Genomic DNA, 26,505 nt, shown 5'->3' with positions numbered 1-26,505 from the left:
ACACTCCCGGGGTCAGACACAGAGTGAATCTCCCTCCACATCGTCCCATCACATTCTCCCGGGGTCAGACACAGAGTGAAGCTCCCTCCATACTATCCCATCACACACACTTGAGTTGTATTGCCACCTTCCTGCCTCCCTCCCCTCATCTCCCATGTCCTCTACCCCTCAGTGACAATGACTGCGAGGAGGATGAGGAGGAACTGAGTGAGGTGGATTCCGATGATGTTTACGAGTTCTCCGATAACCCCGAGGATGAGAAGTACATCCCTTCATCTGATAGGTAGGGGTGTGTGTGTTGTCTCTGTGTATCTGTGTGTGTGTGTGTTGTCTGTGTGTGTGAGTTTGTCTGTTTGTGAGTTATTGAGAGGAAGCTCGAGAAGTCGATGTTCATGCCAACTGATTGGATGCTACCCAGACGGAATATAAAGTGTTGCTCCCCCCACCTGAGTGTGGCCTCATCACGACAGTAGAGGAGACCATGGACTGATGTGTTGGAATGGGAATGGGAAACAGAATTGAAATGGGTGGCCACTGGGAAATCCTGCTTTTTCTGGCAGTTGGATCGTTGGTGCTCGGTGAAGCGGTCTCCCAATTTTCATTGGGTCTCTGTGATATACAGGAGGCCACACCAGGAGCACCGGATACAGTAGATGCCCCAACAGACTCACAGGTGAAGTGTCAGCTCACCTGGAAGGACAGTTTGGGGCCCTGAACGGTAGTGAGGGAGGAGGTGCAGGGACAGTTGTGGCTCTAGTTCTGCTTGCAAGTGTAGCATCTGTGTTCCCAATTTACCCCAGTTCACCTAGGGTGAACTGCCGTCACCCCGCCAATAGTGCAATACTTTGGTGTAAATACAGTGTAATGCCCCCCCCAGTACACGCCCGCAACACAAATATCAGACAATACACCAAAGGCGAGTAAATAATTACAACTTTATAGTTATTTCCCAGTGATGGGTTAGTAGAAACAGATAACCTAAAAACACCAAATCAGTAAGTTTATCAGTTTGTGCACATAATATTTTAATACATTGGAGCTCACAGCTCCGGTTCCATCCATAACAACCTATCGAGCCTTCGACCACCGTCCGAACCGCCAATGCCCAGTATCCGCTGCCCTGTCCACTCCTCACACGTCCATCCTCCTCGCTCACTTCCTGAAAAAGACTGCGAACTCCCGCTCAGCTCACTGATACAAGATAGCATAACAATTTTCCATTGGCTAGTTCCCCCCTTAGCTACAGTTATAACCCAAACATTCCAGATACAGAAACCCATTACAGCATTAAGTAACATTACAGAGAAGCCATTTTGTTAGCCTGAACAGTTAACACCACAGTTACTGGTACCGAGAGCCCTACACAAGGAGAGGTGCCAGGAGGAGATCAGTGGGGACGGACGAGTGGACAGGGAGTTGTGTAGGGAGCGATCCCCATTTAAAGTGGAGGGAGTGCAGGGGAGGGAATGATTTGCTTGGTGGTGCGATCATGTTGCAACTGACAGAAGTTATGTAGAATTATGTGCTGTACATGAAAGCAGGTGGGGAGGTAGTTGAGGGAAAAAGGAACTCTATCCCTGGTGTGGTGTCAGGAGGATGGGGTGAGGGCAGATGTGTGTGAAATGGAAGAGATGTGGGTGAGGGCAGCGTTGATGGAGGAGGAAGGGAATCCCTTTGAAGGAGGAAGACGTCTCAGTAGTTCTGGAATGAAGGGTGATGGCATTTTTACAAGTGACAGGGTGGGACGAGGTATAGTCCAGGTAGCTGTGAGAATCAGTGGGTTTGTAAAAGATATCAGTAGATAGATTATCATCAGAGATGGAAACAGAGATTGAGAAAGGGGAGGGAGGTGTCAGAAATGGCCGAGGTAAATTTGAGGGCAGGGTGGAAGTCGGAAAAAAAGTTGATGAAGTTGACGAGCTCAGCACGGGTGCAGGAATCAGCACCAATGCAGTCTTCGATGTAGCGGAGGAAGAGTTGGGGAGCAATACCAGTGTACGCTTTGAACAGGAACTGTTAAATGTAGCCGACAAAAAAGGAGGCACAGCTGGGACCCATGTGAGTGCCCATGGCTACACCTTTGGTTTGAAGGTAGTGGGAGGAACTGAAGGAGAAATTATTGAGGATGAGGACCAGTTCCACCAGACGGAGGAGAGTGGTGGTAGAGGGTAACTGGTTGACTCTGTTGTTCTGTGGGAAGTGGAGAGCTTTAATGCCCACCTGAAGGGGGATGGAAGTGTATCGGGTCTGGACATCCACAGTGAAAATGAGACGATCGGGGCCAGGGAGCTTAAAGACATAGAAAAGATCAAGAGCACTTGAAGTGTGATGGATGTAGGTAGGAAGGGACTGAATGCTGGAGCTGTGGCAGAGACTCTGTCAGGGTCACCAGGTATCTCCTCATGGTGGAAAGGGTGGAGCATACAATACGTAGGGAGAAGCAGCAAGAGAAGCAGTCAATTGAACGTGGGGCTGGGGAACGGCTTTATATGCTCCTGGTGTGTCAGTATAAACCAGGTCCAGTGTATTTTCACCTCTGGTACCAAAACCAACATGCTGGTGGAATTTAGGCAGATGACAGGTCAAAATTGCAATCACTGGGATAGGGTGGTTTGTCTTTAAACTAAATAATAGGTTCAACATTTCAACAGTTTGGAAAGTGAGGATGAAGTAAAAGGGAAGGAGAGTGCAGGAGGGGTTACAAAATTCTCCAGAAAGGGATATAAATTTAACTTCTGGTAACATGGGGGTAAAATTGAAAAGGGTGATGGACACAGCACTGAAAGTGTTATCTTTTAATGCTCAGGTATGATGTTGTGGGCATCACTGAGTCATGGTTGGGAGTTTAACATGCACTTTGTATCGAATGGACGGGAGGGTAAGCAGAAGGGTTGGGGTGGGAATTGAATTCTGAGAGGGAGTTGGCATAGGATTGAGAATATGTAGAATCCTTGTGAGTAAAATTCAGAATCTGCAAGGCTAAAAAATCCCTGATGAGAGTTGTATCACACTGACACAGTGGTGTCAAGAAAACAACCTCTCCCTCACTGTCGTTAAAAAACAAAGGAGCTGGTTATGGACTACAGGAGGAATGGAGAGACTAGCCCCTATTGACATCAATGGATCTGGGGTTGAGAGGGTGAACAGCCTTAAGTTCCTCGGCATAAACATCACCGAGGATCTCACATGGTCTGTACATAGGAGCTGTGTGGTGGAAAAGGCACAACAGCATCTCTTTCACCTCAGACGGTTGAAGAAGTTTGGTATGGACCCCCAAATCCTAAGAACTTTCTACAGGGCCACAATTGGGAGCATCCTGACTGGCTGCATCACTGCCTGGTATGGGAACTGTACTTCCCTCAATCGCAGGACTCTGCAGAGAGTGGTGTGGACAGCCCAGCGCATCTGTAGATGTGAACTTCCCACTATTCAGGACATTTACAGTGACAGGTGTGTAAAAAGGGGCCGAGGGATCATTGGGGACCCGAGTCACCCCAACCACAAACTGTTCCAGCTGCTACCATCCGGGAAACGGTACAGCAGCATAAACGCCAGGACCAACAGGTTCCGGGACAGCTTCTTCCACCAGGCCATCAGACTGATTAATTCACACTGATACAACTGTATTTCTATGTTATATTGACTGTCCTGGTGTACATAATTTTTATTATAAATTAGTATAAATTGCACATTTACAGAGCCATAACATAAGTGTAGCATCTGTGCCCCCAATTTACCCCCGTTCACCTAGGGTGAACTGCCGTCGCCCCGCCAATAGTGCAATACTTCGTTGTAAATACAGTGTAATGTCCCCCCGAGTACACGCTCACAACACAAATATCAGACAATACACCAAAGGCCAGTAAATAAATACAACTTTATAGTTATTTCTTAGTGATGGGTTAGTAGAAACAGATAACCTAAAGGCGCCAAATCAGTAAGTTTATCAGTTTGTGCACATAATATTTTAATACGTTGGAGCTCACGCCTCCGGTTCCAACCACAACGACCTTCCGAGCCTTCGGCCACCGTCCGAACCGCTGACATCCAGTATCCACTGACCTGGAACCGCTGTCCACTCCTCACACGTCATCCTCCTCGCTCACCTCCCGAAAAAAGACCGTGAACTCCTGCTCAGCTCACAGATACAAGATAGTATAACAATTCTCCATTGGCTAGTTCCCCCCTTAGCTACAGTTATAACCCAAACATTCCAGATACAGAAACCCATTACAGCATTAAGTAACATTACAGAGAAGCCATTTCATTATAACAATACAAAGAAGCCATTTTGTTAGCCTGAACAGTTAACACCACAGTTACTGAGAGCCCTACACAAGATTTTTACTCCTGTATATGAAGGTTGTAAGTTGTAAGGTCAATTCCAATTCAGTTTACACAGGCCTCAGAACAGTAACTAGGATGTAGACTACAAATTGCAACAGGAGATAGAAAGAGCATGTGATGCACCATCAATAACTCTCTCTGAGACGTGAAGGCGAGATATCGGCTTTTATTGACTGGAAGAAGGAACAAGCAGTGGTTGACCACCATACTACATCCTGGAGACAGAGAGGCCGGGCTCAGACCTCAATCGCCTTTATACAGGGGTCTGTGGGAGGAGCCACAGGAGCAGTCAGCAGGGGGCGTGTCCAGACAGGTATATGTAGTTCACCACAGCATGTAAAAAGGGAATGTAATGATAACCATGGGGATTTCAAATTGCAGGTAGATTGGGAAAATCATGTTGGTGCTGGATCCCAAAAGAAGGAATTTGTAGAATGCCTACGAGATGGCTTTTTAAAGCAGCTCGTGGTTGAGCCCACCAGGGAAAAGACGTCTGGATTTGGTATTGTGTAATGACACAGAGATCATGATATGATAGAATTCACCCTGCAGTTTGAGAGGGAGAAGCTAAAATCAAATGTATCAGTATTACAGTGGAGTAAAGGGAACTACAGAGACATGAGAGAGGAGCTGGCCAAAGTTGATGGGAAGGAGACATTAGCAGAGATGTTGGCAGAGCAGCAATGGCTGGAGTTTCTGGGAGTAATTCGGAAGTTGCAGGGCAGATAAATACCAAAGATGAAGTAGTTTTGTAAAGGGATGAAGAGGCAACTGTGGCTGAAAAGGGAAGTCAAAGAGAGGATAAAAGCAAAAGAGAGGGCACAGAGTAAAGCAATGATTAGTGGAATCTAGAGGACTTTAAAAACCAAGTGAAGGCAATAAAGAAAGGAATAAGGAGAATTGATGAAATAATATAAAAGAAGAAACCAAAAGCTTTTTCAGATAATCGAAGAATACAATAGAGTGGAAAATGACGCTGGAGAGGTTGTAATGTGGAATAAAAAAGGTGGACAAACTTAATAAGTATTTTGTGTTGGTCTTCACTGTGAAAGATGCAGTCAGTATGCCAGAAATGAGTTCAGTTGCCATTACTAGGAGAAGGTGATTGGATACGTGAAAGGTCTGAAAGTCGATAAGTCAGCACCCCAGGGTTCTGAAAGAGGTGGCTGAAATGATTGTGGAGGCATTAGTAGTGATCTTTCAACAATCTCTAGATTCTGGACTGGTTTTGGAGGAATGGAAAATTGTTAATGTCACTCCGCTCTTTCTGAAGGGTGGGAGGCAAACAACAGGAAATCATTGGTAACAAAAAACACACAGATTGAGAACAATGGACTGTTCATTTCACACACGCAGGTATCACGTATTGAAAGCCACAGATGCAAATTCACCCACAGAAGTGAGCAGAGTTCCTGGAATGAGGTGGTGAGGTGGTACAGGAAGAGGTGGAGTGGGACGGGGGAGAGAAAGGAGACGGTCAGAGAGATGCCATGTAGTTTGTGGGGCTGAATATTCAGTTTCTCTGCAAAAATTCCAAATTATTCACTCTGCTTCTGTGGCCATTACAGTTCCAATAGGAACATCCCTCTGGTTAATTCTGCCCTGTTCTGTTCTCCTGTTTGCCACCGGATGCAAACAGACTGAGAACAGAGGGGTTTTCACATCATAGACACAGGTCACATTTGGTGAAAGGTCACAGGTCAGAAACAATGCATTGAGGTGTTCGAGGGGAGGGGGATTGGGAGAGTGAAAGACAGCAGAGGTGAGAGAGGAAGGGGGAGGAGAGAGAGAGTGAGTCACAGAGTCAGACAACACAGAAACTGGCCTCCCCACCATTGAGCACATCTAGAAGGTCATTGACACAAGAAAGCTGCATCCATCATCAGTGACCCCCATCCAGACCGTGCTCTCTTCTCACTGCTTCCATTGGGCAGGAGGTACAGGAGCCTTAGATCTCACACCACCAGGTTAAGAACAGTTATTACCTCTCAATCATCAGGATAGCTTCACTCACCTCAATACTAAACTGATTCCAACACCTTGTTCACCTTAATAATTGATTAATTTAACTGAAAGTCTTTATTTGTGAATCATGTGCTCCTTTTTTCACCATGGAGCCAAAAAACAGGAAAAATTGTAAAGCATGGTGAAACTAAAAATTCAAAAACTGAAACATCATTAGTCAAAATATTCATCCCGTTCGCTCAGTACTCTAACTGGGCCATTCAAGGATGCAGGCATAAAGCATAGAACAGTAGAGCACAGGAACAGCTCCTTCAGCCCATAATGTTCTGGTACCAGAGGTGAGAATACACTAGACCTGGTTTACACTAACATGCCAGGAGCATATAAAGCTGTTCCCATGCCCCACACTGGGCTCTCAGATCACTTGTCTGTTATGCTAATTCCAGCATACAAACCACTGATCAAACTGGCCAAACCAGTTCTGAGGGAGCAATCTCAGCATTGCAGGACTGCTTTGAAACACAAACTGGAGAATGTTCAGAAAGGCTGCTACCTATGTCAACCACGTAACATTGAGGAATACGAGGATTCTGTGACCAGTTACATAGAGAAGTGTACTGAGACTGTTACCATCACAAATGTTTTGCCGATCCAGCTACAAAGTAAGCAGAATGTTCAAATCCCAACATCTTCTACACATCCATGTGCCTATCTGAACATCTCTTAAAAGCCTCTCGTGTATTTGACTCTACCTCCACACCAGGCATCCATCACTCTCTGAGTAAAAAACTTACTCCTCACATCCCCTTTGAACCTAACTCCTCTCATCTTTAATACATACCTGTATGAGACATTTCAACCTTGGGAAACAGATTCTCTCTGTCCAATCTATCTGTACCTCTCATAATATTATAAACCTCTATCAGATGTCCCCTCATTCTCCTCCGCTCCAGAGATGACAACCGAAGTTTATCCAACCTCTCGTGCCCTCTGAACCGGGCCGCATCCTGGCAAACCTCTTCAGCACCCTCTCCAAAGTCTCAACATCTGTCCTGTAGTGATGTGACCAGAACGGTTTCCAACAGTCCAGATGTGGCCCAACCAGAGTTTTATAAAGTTGCAACATAACCTCTTGACTTTGGAACTCAATGCCTCGACTAATAAGAGCAAACATTCCATAAGCCTTCTTAACCACCTCATTGAACTGTGTAGCCACTTTCGAGGAGCTATGAACTTGAGTCCAAAGATCTCTCTGCTCAGCAACACTGCTAATGATGTCGCCCTTATCAATGGACTGTCTCCTTGCATTTTCCCTGTCAAGGTGCAACACCTCACATTTATCTGGGTTAAGCTCCATCTGCCATTTCTCAGCCCATATCTGCAACTGATCTATATCACACTGTATTCTCTGCACGTCTTCCACACTATCCACAATTTCACCAATCTTGGTATCATCCACAAACCGGGCTGGTGTTGCCAAGCCCCAATGGGTCATCCCCCAAGGTGTACTTGTTACTGAGGGGAATGGCCACAGGGGAACCCTTCCTAATCCCCTTACCTCCCCTTCAGACTGGGGTTGTTGTTCTCACACCAGTCCACCACCCTCTCCACTTCCTCTCTGTACTCCAACTGGTCATCGTTGTTGCTGAGGCCACAACCGCTGTTGACAGGGTTTGAGCTGAATCCCGTGACACAGTCATGTGTCAGCAGCGGGCTGAGCATACAGACCTGGGGAGCACCAGTGCTCAGTGTAATGGGACTGGAGACTTTACTGTCCACACAGACTGACTGTGGCCTTTCATTCAGAGTCCAGGATCCAGTTACAGAGGGACGTGTTGACACCCAGAGAGGGCAGTTTCTAGGGTACGATGGTGTTAAATGCCAAACTGGAGTATAAATGTGAGACCCCATTTTCCAGGTGGGACAGGACAGAGTGGATGGCAGAGGCTAATGCATCATCATTGGATCAATTCAATCCGAACCAGAAAGTGAACCGGAAAGGGGGCAATGTAGGCGGGAGAGAGGCTTTAATGTGCTCCATGACCAGCCGGTCAAAGCATTTCATAATGGCTGATGTTAATGCCACCAGATGATAGTAATTTAGACAGATTACTGTCACCTTCCTTGGCCCTGGAATGGTGGTTGCCATCTTGAAAACTGAGGGGCAATGGACTGCTCCAGAGAGATGTGGAATATATCCGTCAGCACCTCAGTTAGCTGGGATGCACAGTCATTCAGAACCCGACCTGGTATATTATCAGCTTTGTGTGAGTTAACACTGGCCAGGGTCTTCCTCACCTCAGCTTCAGCCAGATGGAGGGTCTCCTCCCCTGGGTGACTCTCTCACCAGCACTTTGTTCTGTGCATCAAACCGGGCGTAAAAGACATTCAGCCTGTCGGGGAGTGAGGCATCCTGGTCCCTCTGATCTAAAGACAGCATCACGATCCCTCAGCTGTGCATGGCCCTCTGCAGTGAGCCATGGATTCTGACTTGCCCCACACGGATGTGTTTTGTGATGGTAACATTCTCAGTACACTCCTCTGTGTATCTGGTCACAGAATCCACACATTCCTCGATGTTACGTGGTTGACATAGGTAGCAGCCTTTCTGAACATTCTCCAGTTTGTGTTTCAAAGCAGTCCTGTAATGCTGAGATTGCTCCCTCAGAACTGGTTTGGCTAGTTTGATCAGTGGTTTGTATGCTGGAATTAGCATAACAGACAAGTGATCTGAGAGCCCAGTGTGGGGCAGGGGAACAGCTTTATATGCTCCTGGTATGTTAGTGTAAACCAGGTCTAGTGTATTCTCACCTCTGGTACCAAAACCAACATGGTGGTGGAACTTGGGCAGATGACCAGTGAAAATTGTAGTCAGTGGGATTTGGTTAAGTTTGCCTTTAAACTAAATATTAGGATCAACATTTCAACATTGGAAGAGTGAGGATGAAGTAAAAGGGAAGGGGAGTGCAGGAGAGGTTACAAAAGTCTCCAGAACAAATAAAAAGACAGAAAGCTTAGAAAACGATATAAATTTAACCTACGGCAACATAGAGGTAAAATTGAAAAGGGTAATGAATACAGTACTGAAAATGTTATCTTTGAATGCTCTCACTGAATGAACAATTTCAACAATATCATAACCCAGACATTGGCAGGTATGACATGGTGGACATCGCTGAGTCGGAGATCGGTTGAGAGCTCATCTTGCAAGGATACATGTTGTATCGAATGGACAGGAGGAGAAGCAGAGGGAGTGGCGTGGAAATTGAATGCTGAGAGAGAGTTGGCATACGATTAGGAAGATGCAGAGTCATTGGGGGTAAAGGTAAGAAACTGCAAGGGTAACAAGACCATGATGGGAATTATATACAGGCCTCAGAGCAGCAACAAGAGTGTGGGCTACAAATTACACCAAGAGTTAGAAAGGGCATGTAAAAAGGGTAATGTAATGATAGCCATGGGGGTTTCAATTTACAGGTAGATTGGGAAAATCATGTTGGTGCTGGATCCCAAAGGATGGAATTTGTAGAATGTCTACAAGATGGCTTTTTAAAGCAGTTTGTGTTGAGCCCACAGAGGAAAAGACAGGTCTAGGTGTTGTGTAATGACGCGGTGATCATGATATGATAGAATTCACCCTGCAGTCTGAGAGGGAGAAGCTAAAATCAGATGTATCAGTATTACAGTGGAGTAAAGGGAACTACAGAGGCACGAGAGAGGAGTTGGCCAAAATTGATGGGAAGGAGACATTAGCAGAGATGATGGCAGAGCAGCAATGGCTGGAGTTTCTGGGAGTAATTTGGAAGTTGCAGGATAGATAAATACCAAAGATAAAGAAATATTGTAAATGGAGGATGAGGCAACTGTGGCTGAAAAGGGAAGTCAAAGACAGGATAAAATCAAAAGAGAGGGCACAGAATAAAGCAATAATTAGTGGACTCTAAAAACCAAGTGAAGGCAATAAAAAAAGGAATAAGGAGAATTGATGAAATAATATAAAAGAAGAAACCAAAAGCTTTTTCAGATAATCGAAGAGTGCAGTAGAGACAAGAGTGGAAAATGACGCTGGAGAGGTTGTAATGCGGAATAAAAAAGGTGGACAAACTTAATAAGTATTTTTGTTAGTCTTCACTGTGAAAGACACCATCAGTCTGCCAGAAATTCGAGTGTCGGGGTAGAAATGAGTTCAGTGGCCATTACTAAGGAGAAGGTGATTGGATATGTGAAAGGTCTGAAAGTCGATAAGTCAGCACCCCAGGGTTCTGAAAGAGGTGGCTGAAATGATTGTGGGGGTATTAATAGTGATCTTTCAACAATCACTAGATTCTGGACTGGTTTTGGAGGAATGGAAAATTGTTAATGTCACTCCACTCTTTCTGAAGGGTGGGAGACAAACAACAGGAAATCAAAGCAACAGAAAACACACAGATTGAGAACAATGGACTGTTCATTTCACACACGCAGGTATCACGTATTGAAAGCCACAAATGCAAATTCACCCACAGAAGTGAGCTGGGTTCCTGAATGAGGTGGTGAGGTGGTACAGGGAGAGGTGGGGTGGGACGGGTCGTGTGAGAGAGGGTCAGAGAGATGCGATGCAGTTTGTGGGGCTGAATATTCAGTTTCTCTGCAAAACATTCCAAATGATTCACTCTGCCTCTGTGGCCATTACAGTTCCAATAGGAACATCCCTCTGGTTAATTCTGCCCTGTTCTGTTCTCCTGTTTGCCACCTGATGCAAACAGACTGAGAACAGAGGGGGTTTCACATCAGAGACACAGGTCACATTTGGTGAAAGGTCACAGGTCAGAAACAATGCATTGAGGGGTTTGAGGGGAGGGGGATTGGGAGAGTGAGAAAGTGAAAGACAGCAGAGGTGAGAGAGGAAGGGGAGAGAGAGAGAGAGTGTGAGTCACAGAGTCAGACAACACAGAAACAGGCCTCCCCACCATTGAGCACATCTAGAAGGTCATTGACACAAGAAAGCTGCATCCATCATCAGTGACTCCCATCCAGTCCGTGCTGTCTTCTCACTGCTTCCATTGGGCAGAAGGTACAGGAGCCTTGGGTCTCACACCACCAGGTTAAGAATAGTTATTACCCTTCAATCATCAGGCTGCTGATCCAGTGAGGATAACTTCACTCACCTCAATACTAAACTGATCTCAACACCTTGTTCACCTTAATGTGTATTGCAACCAGGGATATTGATAAATTTAACTGAAAATTTTTATTTGTGAATCACGTGCTCCTTTTTTCACCATGGAGCCAAAAAACAGAGAAAATTGTAAAGCATGGTGAAACTAAAAATTCAAAATCTGAAACGTCATTAGTCTAAATATTCATCCCGTTTGCTCAGTACTTAACTGAACCACCTCTCACAGCTATTACAGCCAATAGTCTTTTCAGATAAGTCTTTATTCACTTTACACAATGTAATGGAGTAGGATTTGCCCATTAACCCCTGCAAATTTGCTCAAACTGTGCCAGATTAGTTGGGAAGTGACGGTAGACAGCTTTATTGACGGCTTGCCAGAGATGTTCGATCAAGTGAAGGTCAGAACACGAACTGGGCCACTCAAAGATGTAGACATAAAACACAGAACAGTAAAGCACAGGAACAGCTCCTTCAACCCATAATGTTGTGCCGATCCAGCCACAAAGCAAATCAGACAAACTAATCCCTCCAACCTACAGAATGTCCATATCTCAACATCTTCCACACATCCATGTGTCTATCTAAACATCTCTTAAAAGCCTCTTGTGTATTTGACTCTACCACCACACCAGGCAGCACATTCCAGTCATCCTTGTCTCTCTGAGTAAAAAACTTACCCCTCACATCCCCTTTGAACCTAACTCCTCTCACCTTTAATACATACCTGTATTAGACATTTCAACCCTGGGAAACAGATACTCTCTGTCCAATCTATCTGTGCCTCTCATAATCTTATAAACCTCTATCAGATATCCCCTCAGCCTCCTCCGCTCCAGAGACAACAACCCAAGTTTATCCAACCTCTCATGCCCTCTGAACCGGGGAGCATCCTGGCAAACCTCTTCTGCACCCTCTCCAAAGCCTCAACATCTGTCCTGTAGTGATGTGACCAGAACGGTTTCCAACAGTCCAGATGTGGCCCAACCAGAGTTTTATAAAGTTGCAACATAACCTCTTGACTTTGGAACTCAATGCCTCGACTAATAAGAGCAAGCATTCCATAAGCCTTCTTAACCACCTTATTGAACTGTGTAGCCACTTTCAAGGAGCTATGAACTTGAGTCCAAAGATCTCTCTGCTCAGCAACACCGCTAATGATGTTGCCCTTAACAATGAACTGTCTCCTTTCATTTTCCCTGTCAAGGTGCAACACCTCACATTTATCTGGGTTAAGCTCCATCTGCCATTTCTCAGCCCATATCTGCAACTGATCTATATCACACTGTATTCTCTGCACGTCTTCCACACTATCCACAATTTCACCAATCTTGGTATCATCCACAAACCGGGCTGGTGTTGCCAAGCCCCAATGGGTCACCCCCCAAGGTGTACTTGTTACTGAGGGGAATGGCCACAGGGGAACCCTTCCTAATCCCCTTACCTCCCCTTCAGACTGCGGTGATTGTTCTCACACCAGTCCACCACTTTCTCCACTTCCTCTCTGTACTCCGACTGGTCATCGTTGTTGATGAGGCCACAACCACTGATGACAGGGTATGACTGTATCCCGCGACACAGTCATTCAGAACCCGACTTGGTATATTATCAGCTTTGGGTTAACTCTGGCCAGGGTCTTCCTCACCTCAGCTTCAGCCAGATGGAGTGTCTCCTCCCCTGGGTGTCTCTCTCACCAGCACTTTGTTCTGTGCATCAAACCGGGCGTAAAAGACATTCAGCCTGTCGGGGAGTGAGGCATCCTGGTCCCTCTGATCTAAAGACAGCATCACGATCCCTCAGCCGTGCATGGCCCTCTGCAGTGAGCCATGGATTCTGACTTGCCCCACACGGATGTGTTTTGTGATGGTAACATTCTCAGTTCACTTCTCTGTGTATCTGGTCACAGAATCCACACATTCCTCGATGTTACGTGGTTGACATAGGCAGCAGCCTGTCTGAACATTCTCCAGTTTGTGTTTCAAAGCAGTCCTGCAATGCTGAGATTGCTCCCTCAGAACTGGTTTGGCCAGTTTGATCAGTGGTTTGTATGCTGGTATTAACATAACAGACAAGTGATCTGAGAGCCCAGTGTGGGGCGGGGGAACAGCTTTATATGCTCCTGGTATGTTAGTGTAAACCAGGTCTGGTGTATTCTCACCTCTGGTACCAAAATCAACATGGTGGAGGAATTTGGGCAGATGACCAGTCAAAATTGCAATCAGTGGGATTGGATTAAGTTTGTCTTTAAACTAAATATTAGGATCAACATTTCAACATTGGAAGAGTTAGGATTAGGAACAGAGGAACATCCCTCTGGTTAATTCTGCCCTGTTCTGTTCTCCCGTTTGCCACCGGACTGCAAACAGACTGAGAACAGAGGGGTTTTCACATCATAGACACAGGTCACATTTGGTGAAAGGTCACAGGTCAAAAGCAATGCATTGAGGGGAAGGGATTGGGAGAGTGAGAAAGTGAAAGACAACAGAGGTGAGAGAGGAAGGGAGAAAGAATCACAGTCATACAACACAGAAACAGGCTCTTTGGCCCACTGGGTACGTGCTGATCATCAAACACCATTGACACTGATCCTACCCTAATCACACGTTATTGTCTCCACATTCCCCCAGTGGCAGTTTTCTGTGGTCATTTAATCTACTGATCAGTGTGTGGAATGAAACCAGGACACTGCTCCAGAGTTACCTCCTGAGGCCCCTCATCTCATTATGCAAGAAGACAACACACCAGGAGCAGATGATGTCCCGGCCCCTCAAGACTGATTTGTCCCAGTCCAACACCAGAACACAAGAACCGAGAAGCCTGTTAAAAGTGGTGGGGTCAGCCTAGACTATCATAGGAAAAGTTCTCCCCACCACTGAGCACATCTACAAGGAGTGTTGATAGAATAAAGCAGCATCCATGATCACGGACTCCTACCACCCAGACTATGTTCTCTTCCCACTGCTTCTATTGGGCAGGAGATACAGGAGTCTTGCGTCTCACATCACTAGTTCAAGAACAGTTGTTACCCTTCAACCATCAGGCTGCTGAATCAGAGTGGATAACTTCACTTGCCTCCATCCTAAACTGATTCCACAACCTATGGACTCACTTTTAAGGACTCTACATCTCGTGTTCTCAGTATTATTTATCTACAATGCAGAAGAAATCGGAGCAGGAGTTGGCCATCTGGCCTGTCGAGCTTGCTCCATGTTCAATAAGATCATGGCTGATCTGGCCATGGACTCGACTCCTCCTACCTGCCTTTTCCCCATCACCTTTAATTCCCCTACCGTGCAAAAATCTATCCAACCTTGTCTTAAGTACATCTACTGAAGTCACCCCTACTGCTTCATTGGGTGGAGAATTCCACGGATTCACCACTCTCTGGGAAAAGCAGTTCCTCTTCATCTCCGTCTTAAATCTACTCCCCAAATCTTGAGGCTATGTCTCCTCATTCTAGTCCCACCTACTAATGGAAACAACTTTCCTGCCACAATCTTATCTATCGCTTTCATAATGTTATATATTTCTATAAGATTTCCTCTCGTTCTTCTGAATTCCAGCGAGTACAGTCCCAGGTGACTCAATCTCTCCTCATAGTCTAACCCCCTCACCTCTGAAATCTACCTGGTGAGCCTCTCCTGCACCACCTCCAAAGCCAGTCTATCCTTCCTCAAGTTAGGAGACCAGAACTGCACGCAGTACTCCGGTGTAGCCTCACTAGTACATTGTACAGTTGCAGCATAACCACCCTGCACTTAAATTCAATCCCTCCAGCAATGAAGGTCAACTTGCCTTCTTGATAGCCTGCTGCGCCTGCAAACCAGCCTTTTGTGATTCATGCACATGCACTCCCAAGTCCCTCTGCACAACAGCATTCTGCAATTTTTACCATTTAAATAATGATCTGATCTTCCATTTTTCCTTCCAGCATGGATGACCTTGCATTTACCAACATTGTACTCCATCTCCCAGACCCTTGCCCACTCACTTAACCTATCTATATCTCTTTGCAGACTCTCCCTATCTTCCTCACAATTTGCTTTTTCACTCAATTTAGCATCATCTACAGACTTAGATACACTACACTTTTCCGGATCATTAATGTGTATCGTGAACAGTTGTGAGCCCAGCACTGACCCCTGTGACATACCGCTCACCACTGCCAACCAGAGTAACACCCATGTATCCCAACTCTCTGCTTTCTATTAGTTAACCAATCCTCTATCCATGCTCGCTCATACATCCCCCAGCTTTATGCATCCTTATCTTATGAATAAGTCTTTTATGCAACACCTTATTAAATGTCTTCTGGAAATCTAAGTAAACAATGTCCATCTGATCCCCTCTACCCACTGTGCTCATTATATCCTCAGAGAATTCTAGTAAGTTTGTCAAACAGGACCTGCCTTTGCCGAATTCATGCTGCGTCTGCCCGATGGATCCATTACTTTCCAGATGCCTCGCTATTTCTTAAATGTTAGCTTCAAGCATTTTCCCAACGACAGATGTTAAACTAACTGGCCTATAGATACCTGCCTTTTGCCTACATCCCTTTCTTGAACAGTGGTATGATATTCACTGTCTTCCAATCTGCTGGGACCTGAACAGAGTCGAGACAATTTTGGTAAATTATCACCAAAGCCTCTACTACTGCCATTTCATTCAGTACCCTGGGATGCATTCCTTCAGGACCAGGGGGCTTGCCTATCTCCACCCCCACATGTTCGCTTACCGCAGTCTCTTTTATTGATAGCTGTTGTACAGATGTTCCCCACCTCTAATCGCATCCATAACATCTCTCTTTGGTATGTTAGATGTGTCCTCCACCATGAAGATAAAATAGTCATTCAAAGCCTCGGCTGTTTCCTCATTCCCTAATATCAATTCAGTTTTCTCATCCTCCACGAGACCAATGTTCACTTTAACCACCCTTTTCCGCTTTGTATAATTATAAAAGCTTTTACTATCCATTTTTATATTTTATGCTAGTTTATTTTGATAATATAGCTTCTATTTCTTTATTGCTTACTTAGTGGTTCTTTGTTGCTTTTTAAAGTTTTCCCAATCTTCCACTTTCACACAACTCTTGGAGACTTTGTACGCACAAGCTTTAAGTTTGGTGCCTTTTATTTCCTTCGTTATCCAAAGCTGACTCTCCCCATCCTTGCTTTTAACTCAATATGCTATCGAGCACCCTGAAAAATCTCTCCCACTGTTCCTCAGCTGTCTCACCATATAGCCTGTGTTCCCAGTCTACACAAGCCAAATCCTCCCTCATCCCACTGCAGTCTCCATTGTTTAGGCACAATGTACTGGTTTTAGATTGAACTATTGCACCCTCCATTTGTATGAGAAACTCGGTTGTTCTGTGATCACCCTTTGCAAGTGTATCCCTAACTAAAAGATCACTATTTTTACCCATCTCATTGCACAAGACCATATCAAAGATAGCGCATTCCCTTGTAGTTTCAGTAACATGTATTTCAAGAAAGCTATCATGGGTGCATTCTATGAAGTCCTCCTCAAGAGTGCCTCGACCAACTTGATCCACCCAATTGATGTGCAAGTTAGTCCTGCACGAAAACTGCTGTTCCATTCTTACATGCCTCAGATATTTCTCTGCTCACTGCCTGTGCCACTGTAATGTTATTTTTCAGTGGCCGATAGACAACTCCCACCAGTGATTTTTTTCCTTTACTATTCCTCATCTCTACCCAGATGGATTTAACACTCTGGTCCTTAGATATTATATCGTCTCACTATCGCCCTGATCCTTGTAAAAGTATTCAGCACCCAACATTTTGTTCACATTAATGCGTATTGCAACCAGGGATTAAGATCTATTTATCTGAGAATTTTTATTTGTGAATCAGGTGCTCCTTTTTTCACAGTGCAACTGGGAAGAATGGAAAATTGTAAAGTTTAAAAGACTAAGAATTCAAAACCTGAGATGTCAGCAGTTCAAAAGTATACATCCCCCTGTACTTAGTTGAAACATTTCTCACAGCTGGTGATATTGGCAATATTCTGTTAGGATAAGTCTGTATTAGCTTTGTGGGCAAGGATATGTTTTTTTTTAGCCAAGACTTCTTCTGCCTTGTCACTCTTCCATAATTACCCTTTTTGTGGAAGGCTTTAGAGATTGTGGAGCCATGAACTTCATCTCCAGTTGCAGCCACTGAGTTCTGCAGCTCACTCACAGTGACAGGGTGGCTTCAGTTTAAGATGGCTCTACTGAAGACTTTATCAATAACACTTTTTCTGTGGAACATTGTGGTAAACATTCACTGTAAATAATGAAGAGGCAAGGAAAGGCGAGGCTGACTCGAGAATCGAGGTGTGTGGGTGTGAGATGGATTCGGAGAGAGGTCGAGTCATGTTTAAGGAGAAGTAGTCAGAACGAGGTCGAGACTGAGTCGGGGCTTGGGGAGTGGAGAGGGGTTTCGGAGCTCGTCCACATAAACTGAGACGAGGTCTGATCACTGTAAGAGTGTGGCCTATTTGGAAAGTAGGATATGGGCCGTAGTGAAGTGAGAGGGCCCGAATCCTGATTTGGGAGATTGGACAATTGAAACGCTGGGACAGATCGATTGAAATTGCAGGTTGTTGGGACCGGAAGCCAGGGTCTGGCTGGTTCTGTTTGCTGCTGCATTGAGGCTGAGGCTGTGGGCCGGCTCTGGGCTTCGTGTCCACGGACTCACTTTCGTTCTGAATGCTGTTGCTTGCTTTTATTGTTCGCATGATTTGTGTTTGGTCTTTTCCTCTCATTTTGTGCTTTGGGTGTTAGTTGGTCTTTTTTATGGATTGTTTCAGGTTGCTTATTTTATGGCTGCCTGTATGGAGACAAATCTCGTCAATTATACAATTTATACATACTTTGATAGTAAATGTACTTTGAACTTTGTTTTTGTTGGCTTGACAGGAGCCTCTCTTTCAAGTGCCAATCTTCTCCGGTGACTGAGTTCTGAGGGGGCAGCCTGACCGAGACGGTGTGGCTGTGGTTTCACCATGGACTGTCTGTGCTCTGAGGTATGTTCAGTGCCTTTGGGATGGTCTTGCACCCTTTCCCCGATTTGTGCTTCTCTATCATCATTTCCCTGACTTGTCTTGAATGCACTATTGACTTCATTTTGGTTTGGTCTGTTGAAAATCTTCCAGATATTTGGACCTTACAGAGAGATGGGGTACTTATTCTTATGAATGCATGGAAAACAGGAGGCTGGGTGAGTTGGTAAGGTAATGTATTGCACCGGAAGGAAGTCTGTGTAGTAATTACAAAGGGGAGGAATGCTCTTTTAGCCTCACAATTTTGGTTTTTAATTTTTGGTGAATTGTTGACAAGTTTTGGATTTTTTCTTTTGATTCAACATGATGCAAACTGTTTTATAGATTTGCTCAAAAATCCTACTTCAATTGTATGTATGTACATTGGTGATTTACTTCAAACTTTAAAACCACTGGAGCCATGAAAACTTGTAGCACTGACAGGCCTTTTGGCCCATCCAGCCCATGCTGACCATCAGGTACCCATCTACACCAATCCCAATTAAACACCCTTGGTTCATACCCTCCTACACCTTGTTGATACCAAGGTCTAGCGTCCATCAAAAGCTTCTGTCTGTCCCAACACTTTGCCATCTCAGACTGGCTCTCTCTCACAAGCAAGGGAGAGGGGTATCGCTCCTGCAACAGTGAGAGGTGAGACCAACAGCTCGCATAATCTGACTCCCTGACCCGGAGACCGTCAGACTGTCACAATCGAGAGAGAATCTACTGTCTTAATCTGCCACCACACTTCAGTCGGTGACATCAGTGGGGAATTGGGTCATCGGTAGGGCCACACCACTTCAGTCGGTGACATCAGTGAGGAATTGGGTCATCGGTAGGGCCACCACACTTCAGTCGGTGACATCAGTGGGGAATTGGGTCATCGGTAGGGCCACCACACTTCAGTCGGTGACATCAGTGAGGAATTGGGTCATCGGTAGGGCCACACCACAAAGGATCACATCTTCCAGGCCACACTCGGGACGCTGAAAGAGCTGGCTGCTCAGCAAGTCCGAGAGTGAGAACCCGTCCCTGTGAAAAACCTCAGTTTGAGAACAGCTGTAGATCACGGACTCCGTCAGGACCACAGGCACCTTAACAAGAGACACCAGAAGAGAAAAAGAAGCCGTTTTCTGGATGTACTGGAAGACATTGCCTGTGTCTGCAAAAACCTCTGGTACCATCTTTAGCTCCCCCCACTACATTGTCGATTGTTGATGGTTAAAGAGCCGGATTTCAACGTTTATAATCTCTGTGCCGCACGCTCTGAGTTTAGAAACACAAGAATTGGTCAATAAACGTATGGCTATAGGGATGGTTCAGAAGAGTGCACTTACAATTTAAGATACTTTTGGTAAAAGATGTGGATTCAGGTTTTAATTTAGGAGGCTGGGGCAGGCAATTTTATTATAAAAAGATAGGATAATAAGACATTTTGGGCTGAGACCCCTCTTCGGGACTGACAAAGTAGTTCAGTAGAATCCACGTCAGGAAACCCGACATCTGCAGAGTAGAGAACAGTCGAAGGGATGTTGGTTTACATCTGAACCTGAGGTGAACCAATATCACTGTGGGTGGGTTTGGTAGAGATGTTGTGGAGGGTTTAAACTAATTTGTCAGGGGAGTAGAAACTGGAGTGATGGGGCCGAGGATGGGGCAGATAGTATAAAAGTAGATACAGTGTGTAGTGAGACGGTGAGGAAGGACAGACAAGTAGATACGGTGTGTAGTGAGACGGTGAGGAAGGACGGACAAGTAGATACGGTGGGTAGTGAGACGGTGAGGAAGGACGGACAAGTAGATACGGTGTGTAGTGAGACGGTGAGGAAGGACGGACAAGTAGATACGGTGTGTAGTGAGACGGTGAGGAAGGACGGACAAGTAGATACGGTGGGTAGTGAGACGGTGAGGAAGGACAGACAAGTAGATACGGTGTGTAGTGAGACGGTGAGGAAGGATAGACAAGTAGATACGGTGTGTAGTGAGACGGTGAGGAAGGATAGACAAGTAGATACGGTGGGTAGTGAGACGGTGAGGAAGGACGGAGAAGTAGATACGGTGGGTAGTGAGACGGTGAGGAAGGACAGACAAGTAGATACGGTGTGTAGTGAGACGGTGAGGAAGGATAGACAAGTAGATACGGTGGGTAGTGAGACGGTGAGGAAGGACGGAGAAGTAGATACGGTGTGTAGTGAGACGGCGAGGAAGGACGGACAAGTAGATAAGGTGCGTAGTGAGACGGCGAGGAAGGACGGACAAGTAGATACGGTGCGTAGTGAGACGGCGAGGAAGGACGGACAAGTAGATACGGTGCGTAGTGAGACGGTGAGGAAGGACGGACAAGTAGATACGGTGCGTAGTGAGACGGCGAGGAAGGACGGACAAGTAGATACGGTGCGTAGTGAGACGGCGAGGAAGGACGGACAAGTAGATACGGTGCGTAGTGAGATGGCGAGGAAGGACGGACAAGTAGATACGGTGTGTAGTGAGACGGTGAGGAAGGACGGACAAGTAGATACGGTGTGTAGTGAGACGGTGAGGAAGGACGGACAAGTAGATACGGTGTGTAGTGAGACGGTGAGGACGGAGAGACAAGTAGATACGGTGTGTAGTGAGACGCTGAGGAAGGAGAGACAAGTAGATACGGTGTGTAGTGAGACAGTGAGGAAGGACGGACAAGTAGATACGGTGTGTAGTGAGACGGTGAGGAAGGACGGACAAGTAGGTACGGTGTGTAGTGAGACGGTGAGGACAGAGAGACAAGTGGATACGGTGTGTAGTGAGACGCTGAGGAAGGAGAGACAAGTAGATACGGTGTGTAGTGAGACGGTGAGGAAGGAGAGACAAGTAGATACGGTGTGTAGTGAGACGGTGAGGAAGGATGGACAAGTAGATACGGTGTGTAGTGAGACGGTGAGGAAGGACAGACAAGTAGATACGGTGTGTAGTGAGACGGTGAGGAAGGACAGACAAGTAGATATGGCGTGTAGTGAGACGGTGAGGAAGGACGGACAAGTAGATACGGTGTGTAGTGAGACGGTGAGGAAGGACGGACAAGTAGATACGGTGTGTAGTGAGACGGTGAGGAAGGATAGACAACACAAGTTTATTGTCAATTAAATATTTGCATGGTTACTGTCAAATGAGACAAAGTTTCTCCAGACCAGGGTGTAAAACACAGTAGTATACATAACAGATATATAACACACAATAGTACTGTAGGCCTCCGTTAGTCTCGATTGACAACGGATTTGCGCCTTGGCAAGTTTCCAGGACGCAAGCCTGGGTTAAGATTTTTTTAGTGGAAGACCAGCAGTTGCCCAAGTTGCAAATCTCCCCTCTCCACGCCACCGATGTCGTCCAAGGGAAGGGCATTAGGACCCATACAACTTGGCACCGGTGTCATCGCAGAGCAATGTGTGGTTAAGTGCCTTGCTCAAGGACACAACACGCTGCCTCAGCCGAGGCTCGAACCAGTGACCTTCAGATCACTAGACCAATGCCTTAGCCACTTGGCCGTGCGCCACCACACAATAACTCAGTAAAGTAAGAATAAAATCTACAAATGAATTGCACATAAATAATCAAAGTAAAGTGCATAAATTAAATGTTAGGGTACAGAACAAATTAACTGGTGGCATTTTGAATATCATGTGGCAGGGAGTTCAGAAGCCGAATGGCCTGAAGAAAAACTGTTTCCCATCCTGACCATTCTTGTTGTTACGTATCGGAGTCTCATGCCTAATGGTAGAAAATTAGAGGATACTGGACGGATGGGTGGGATCTTTCATTATACCGAGGGCCCTGGTCCTGATAAATGTCCCTGATGGATGGTAGGGAGACCCCTCTCAGTCGTTTGTTGGGACTTCTGGCCCGATGCTCTGCTGCTCCCTGAACAAATGGAGCTCTCAGTTGTGCTCCTGTAGAATTTGTTTAAGAAGAGGTTGGAGGCTTGCCTCAATCTCCTTAGGAAGTGGAGGTACTGCTGTACCTTCTTACTCAGGGAGGTGATGTTGAAGGACCAGGTGAGGTCATCCCTGATATGAACTCCCAGGAACTTGGTGTACTTAACTCCTTCAAGAGAGACATTGCTGCCCACACACACTGACTGTGGCTTTTCCGTTACGAAGTCCATGATTCAGTTACAGAGGGAGGAGTTGAGACAAGCAAGGATAGTTTCCACACCAGTTTCTGGGGTATGATGGTGTTAAATGCTGAGACCCCATTTTTCCAGGTGGGACAGGACAGAGTGGAGGGCAGAGGTTAATGCATCATCGGTGGATCGATTTGAGTGATAAGTGAACTGGAAAGGGCCTAGTATTGGTGGGAGAAAGGCTTTAATGTGCTCAATGACCAGCCGCTCAAAGCACTTTATAATATTTGATGTAATGCCACCAGACGATAGTTATTTGGACAGCTACTGCCACTTTCTTTGTCACCGGAATGATAGTTGCCATCTTGAAAACTGAGGGGCAATGGACTGCTCGAGAGAGATGTGGAATATATCCGTCAGCACCTCAGTTAGCTGGGCTGCACAGTCTTTCAGAACCCGACCTGGTATATTATCAGGCCCCACAACTTTGCATGGGTTAACACTGGCCAGGGTCTTCCTCACCTCAGCTTCAGCCAGACGGAGGGTCTCCTCCCCCGGGTGTCTCTCTCACCGGCACTTTGTTCCGTGTATCAAACCGGGAGTGAAAGATATACTCACCCTGTCAGGGAGTGAGGTGTCCTTGTTGCTGACGTGCAGGGTGAGCTTGTCTGTAATCTTCTGAGTTCCCTGCTACATGCGCCTCGTTTCTCTGCTATCACAAAAGTGACTGAAAATTCTCTCAGAGCTGTCACGTCCCCCCGATCTAAAGACTGCATCACGATCCCTCAGCCGTGCATGGCCCTCTGCAGTGAGCCATGGATTCTGACTGGCCCCACACAGATGTGTTTTGTGATGGTAACATTCTCAGTTCATTTCCCTGTGTATCTGGTCACAGAATCCACACATTCCTCGATGTTACATGGTTGACATAGGTAGCAGCCTTTCTGAACATTCTCCAGTTTGTGTTTCAAAGCAGTCCTGTAATGCTGAGATTGCTCCCTCAGAACTGGTTTGGCCAGTTTGATCAGTGGTTTGTATGCTGGAATTAGCATAACAGACAAGTGATCTGAGAGCCCAGTGTGGGGCGGGGGAACAGCTTTATATGCTCCTGGTATGTTAGTGTAAACCAGGTCTAGTGTATTCTCACCTCTGGTACCAAAACCAACATGGTGGTGGAATTTAGGCAGACGACCGGTCAAAATTGCAGTCAGTAGGATCGGCTGAAGTTTGTCTTTAAACTAAACATTCGGTTCAAAGTTTTAACTTTGGAAGAGTGAGGATAAAGTAAAAGGGAAGGAGAGTGCAGGGGAGGTTACAAAAGTCTCCAGAATAAATAAAAAGACAAAAATCTGAGAAAGGGATAAAAATTTGACTTGTATACAAATTTAACATGGGGGAAAACTGAATACAGTACTGCTAGTATTATCTCTGAATGCTCACACTGAACAAATAATGTTAACAATTTTGTAACCCAGACATTGGTAGGTATGACATGGTGGGCATCACTGAGGTTGAGCGAAGATTGGTTGAGAGTTTATCTTGCAAGGATACATGTTGTATCCAATGGACAGGAGGAGAAGCAGAGGGAGTGGGGTGGGAATTGAATTCTGAGAGAGAGTTAGCATCGCATTAGGAAGATGTAGAATCATTGTGGGTAAAGGGAAGAAACTGCAAGGGTAAAAAGACCCTGATGGGTATTATATACAGGCCTCAGAGCAGTAACTAGAGTGTGGGCTACAAATTACACCAGGAGATAGAAAGGGCATGTAAAAAGGGGAATGTAATGATAGCCATGGGGGTTTCAATTTGCAGATAGATTGGAAAAATCATGTTGGTGCTGGATCCCAAAGAAGAAATTTGTGGAATGCCTACGAGATGGCTTTTTAAAGCAGCTTGTGGTTGAGCCCAATGGGGAAAAGACAAGTCTAGATTTAGCTTTGTGTTATAAGGCAGTGATCACAATATGATAGAATTCACCCTGCATTTTGAGAGGGAAAAGCTGCAGTGGAGTAAAGGGAAATACAGAGGCATGAGAGAGGAGCTGGCCATAGTTGATTGGAAGCGGACAATAGTAGGGATGATGGCAGAGCAGCGATGGCTGGAGTTTCTGGGAGTAATTCAGAAGCGCAGGATAGATAAATACCAAAGATGAAGAAATACTGCAAAGGGAAGATGAGGCCACTGTGGCTGTAAAGGGAAGTCAATGACAGCATAAAATCAAAGGCAAGGGCACACAATAAAGCAATAATTAGTGGGGAGCTGGAGGATTTTAAAAACCAAATGAAGGCAAGATAAAAGCAATAACTAAAAAAGATGAAATGTGAAGGTTAATTAGCCAATAATATAAAAGAAGAAACCAAAAGCTTTTTCAGGTCTGCAAAAAGAAAAATAGAGACAAAAGTGGAAAATAACACTGGAGAGAGCATAATGCAGAATAAAGAAAGGCAAACAAACTTAATAAATATTTTGTATTTGTCTTCAGTGTGAAAGATGCCATTGTTATACCAGAAATTCGAGTGTCACGGGGCAGAAGTCAGTGTAGTTGCTATTACTGAGGAGAAGGTGCTTGGGTAGGTGAAAGGTCTGAAAGTCGATAAGTCACCTGGACCAGATGGACTACACTCCGGGGTTCTGAAAGAGGTGGCTGAAATGATTGTGGAGGCATCAGTAGTGATCTTTCAACTATCACTAGATTCTGGACTGGTTTGGGAGGAATGAAAAATTGTTAATGTCACTCCACTCTTTCTGAAGGGTGAGAGGCAAACAACAGGAAATCATTGGCAACAAAAAACATACAGATTGAGAACAATGGACTGTTCATTTCACACACGCAGGTATCGTGTTGAAAGCCACAGATGCAAATTCACCCACAGTCAGAACTGAGAGGAGTTCCTGGAATAATGTGATGAGCTGGTACAGAGAGTGAGACAGAAAGGGGAGGGAGTGTGAGAGAGGGTCAGAGAGATGCCCACGTAATTGGTGGGGCTGAATATTCAGTTTCTCTGCAAAACATTACAAATTATTCACTCTTGCTATTGTGGCCATTACAAATCTAATATGAACATCCCTGTTCTGTTCTCCTGTTTGCCTCCAGATGTGAACAGACTGAGAACAGAGGGGTTTTTACATCATAGACACTGGTCACATTTGGTGAAAGTTGAGGAGATTTGGTTTGTCACCTGTAACACTCAAACTTCTATAAATGTACAGTGAAGAGCATTCTGCCTCAGCCCCTGAATGTTGATCTGTCCTAGTCCTACACAAGAACGGAAAAGTCTGTTTAAAGTGGTGGATGCAGCCCAGTCCATCACAGGAAAAGCTCTCCCCCTCATTAGCACATATACAAGGAGCATTGACACAAGGAAACAGCATCAGTGACCCCCATCCAGACCGTGCTCTCTTCTCACTGCTCCCATTGGGCAGGAGGTACAGGAGCCTTGGATCTCACACCACCAGGTCAAGAACAGTCATTAACCCTTCAACCATCAGGCTGCTGATCTAGTGAGGATAACTTCACTCACCTCAGTACTAAACTGATTCCACAACCTATAGACTCATTTTCAAGGAGTCTACATCTCATGATCTCAGTATTTATTTATTTATTTATTTATCTATTGCTCTGTCTCTCTACAGTGCCTCGTAAAATTATTCAGGCCTCCAACACCTAGTTCACCTTAATGAGTATTGCAACCAGGGATTTTTGATCAACTTAACTGAGAATTTCTATTTGTGAATCACATGATCTTCTCTTTTTCACAGTGGAGCTTAAAAGATAACATGGAAAATTGTAAAGCACGAAAAACTAAAAATTCAAAAACGGAAATATCTGCAGTTCAAAAGTATACATCCCACTTTGCTCTGTACTGAAGAGGCCAGGCTGACTCAAGGGTTGAGG

At 45.4% G+C, this 26,505-nt stretch overlaps 1 long non-coding RNA gene across 2 annotated transcripts; it reads left to right on the top strand.

Moving 5' to 3' along the window:
• Positions 1-170: 170 nt before the first annotated feature.
• On the top strand, positions 171-26,505 carry LOC140723399 (uncharacterized). Of its 2 annotated transcripts, none has more exons than XR_012097883.1 (3): positions 171-283; positions 18,393-18,499; positions 26,370-26,505. It is a non-coding gene; the product is annotated as an uncharacterized lncRNA (long non-coding RNA). The 2 variants fall into 2 exon arrangements; XR_012097884.1 differs by lacking the exon at positions 26,370-26,505 and adding an exon at positions 18,629-18,688.

This window comes from Hemitrygon akajei, unplaced genomic scaffold (assembly GCF_048418815.1).
Source record: "Hemitrygon akajei unplaced genomic scaffold, sHemAka1.3 Scf000112, whole genome shotgun sequence".
NCBI lineage: Eukaryota > Metazoa > Chordata > Chondrichthyes > Myliobatiformes > Dasyatidae > Hemitrygon > Hemitrygon akajei.
The sequence above is the reverse complement of the archived record's forward strand: the minus strand, read 5'-3'. Positions and strand labels throughout refer to the sequence as shown.